Source organism: Branchiostoma floridae, chromosome 4 (genome assembly GCF_000003815.2).
Source record: "Branchiostoma floridae strain S238N-H82 chromosome 4, Bfl_VNyyK, whole genome shotgun sequence".
Classification (NCBI taxonomy): domain Eukaryota; kingdom Metazoa; phylum Chordata; class Leptocardii; order Amphioxiformes; family Branchiostomatidae; genus Branchiostoma; species Branchiostoma floridae.
The window spans coordinates 2,899,853-2,901,966 of record NC_049982.1 but is presented as its reverse complement, the minus strand read 5'-3'; the positions used below and the strand labels follow the sequence as shown (position 1 = coordinate 2,901,966).

The following is a 2,114-nucleotide window of genomic DNA, read 5'->3' as shown; positions in this document are numbered from 1 at the left end:
TAAAAGGGTTCTATGAAGGACGGACACTTGCACTAAGTCCTTATAGTCAAAACCTGAACTAGTTACCATGATTTGAAAGGCTGTTTAACTTACCTGTTATCAGGTAGACTTGGTTCGCCCAGCCTCCCCCTTCTCCATCGGCCTGACATGCCGCCGAGGGCCCGTACTTCCGGTAGGTGCTGAGGGCAGTAGCGGAGCCGGCACACCAGCCGCCATGATGGACAGCAAAGACGGAGTACCCGCGGGACTTGGCCACCTGTATGGACACGGTTTTCTCATTACACAAACATCAATAAACATCTTTGATGAGAAAAATTTCCTTTGATCATTCATGAAATATCACATTATCATACCGAGCTACATTGTAGCCAGTTGCACCAGATTCAGGTAGAATTGAACTATTACACATTACTCGGCGGTCTTTATTATGTTCATTTCGTTTCCTTTCGGCAATTGTGCTTTGAATAAATAAACAAACTTCACAGAACCTGGTAGCACTTCTCGATGGCGTTAGCACGGGCGCGGTAAGACCCGTCCAATCGTGGGTCAGTGCCCTCTAGCGTGGCAATGGCTCGATTGTCGGTGTCTTTCCAACAACCCAGGCTGATGTACTTCGGACCTTGGACTTTGGCAACCTCTCCACCTATAAGGAAATGTTCAAGTCCGTTAAGTCAAACTCAATTACCAAGTCACCAACGTAGCGTGTACTTTACGCGTTATCATTAAGGCTTATGAAGATGATATAAGTAGTCATCGTTAACATTGAAATAATAGATGGCGAATGCAAACGATGTGTCAACATTTATAATTACAAGTTCTTTGATTCGAATGCATTTTAATTTTCAAGAAACTTTTAGAGTCAGAAACTGATCTGTAGGGCCTGGAACTTCTCACAGCGACGAAAGACACAGACTGTTCTTGAAGACAAACTTTATTTGCTGCACCTCTTAAGAGATGATGATAGATGATGATGATTAACTTTCATTTGTTTGACAACAGTGAAACATACGACGGGAAGATTAGCTTACTCACCTGCTTTATTTTGGGTGAATACATCTGAAAGATACAAAATCGAAAGTTACACTGATGTGGGCTCGACAGCTATGAAATATTAGGTAAAATTGAAACGGAATCCAAATGTTATATCTCCCTCAACATTCAATAAAATATAACTTGAAGAAAAGGAAAAAGATAAAAGACAAGATACCTGAGATGAGATAAACCTCATTTCCCAAGGGTCCCCCTTCCCCGTCTTGCCGGCAGGTTGTGTAGGGTCCGTACTTGTTGTAGGTCTTGTGGGCTGTAGCCGATCCGGCACACCAGCCGCCATTTCGGACCGCAAAGGCTTTGAAGCCCCGTGACTTGGCCACCTGGTAGCACTTGTCGATGGCGTCGGCGCGTGTGTAATACCTTCCGTCTAAACGAGCGTCTTTCCCCTCCAGAGTAGGAATGGCGGGATTATTTCTGGTGTCCTTCCAACAGCCAATGCTGAAGTACGGCTTGGGAACAAATCCTGTGTAGAGATATAACGCAGGGTTTAACAATAAGACGTGTTAAGTTGAGTCGATTTGACTCTGGTATTGCTGTTTTACAGTAAGATACAAGACCACTTAACTACAAAAACGACAGAAAATGTTAATATCGAAGCGTCTATCAGACAAAGAATAAAGAGGGACCTACCCGCTGGCAAAGTGATGGGAGAGTCTGGAAAAAATACAAGAAAGATTGCAAAGAATTATTCACAAGATTTTGGATACCCATTTTTATGTTTTTCCCTCTTTATATAAAAGGGTTCTATGAAGGACGGACACTTGCACTAAGTCCTTATAGTCAAAACCTGAACTAGTTACCATGATTTGAAAGGTTGTTTAACTTACCTGTTATCAGGTAGACTTGGTTCGCCCAGCCTCCCCCTTCTCCATCGGCCTGACATGCCGCCGAGGGCCCGTACTTCCGGTAGGTGCTGAGGGCAGTAGCGGAGCCGGCACACTGGCCGCCATGTTGGACAGCAAAGACGGAGTACCCGCGAGACTTGGCCACCTGTATGGACACGGTTTTCTCATTACATGGACACTGATATGGAACTTCTATTTTCAAAGTGCTCTCTTAGATGG

At 44.3% G+C, this 2,114-nt stretch overlaps 1 protein-coding gene across 2 annotated transcripts in view; it reads right to left on the bottom strand.

Annotated features, from left to right (window-relative positions):
- LOC118414482 overlaps positions 1-2,037 on the bottom strand; it is a 119,428-nt gene extending 117,391 nt beyond the window's left edge. Inside the window, exons 1-5 of one of the 2 annotated variants that reach the window (XM_035818545.1) lie at positions 1,878-2,037; positions 1,681-1,704; positions 1,208-1,513; positions 1,033-1,056; positions 489-643 (exon numbers count right to left, since the gene is read on the bottom strand). The gene's annotated coding sequence lies outside the window, so the exon portion shown is untranslated. The remainder of the gene's footprint in view (positions 1-488; positions 644-1,032; positions 1,057-1,207; positions 1,514-1,680; positions 1,705-1,877) is intronic. The other variant, XM_035818544.1, reaches the window with a different exon arrangement.
- Positions 2,038-2,114: the final 77 nt, after the last annotated feature.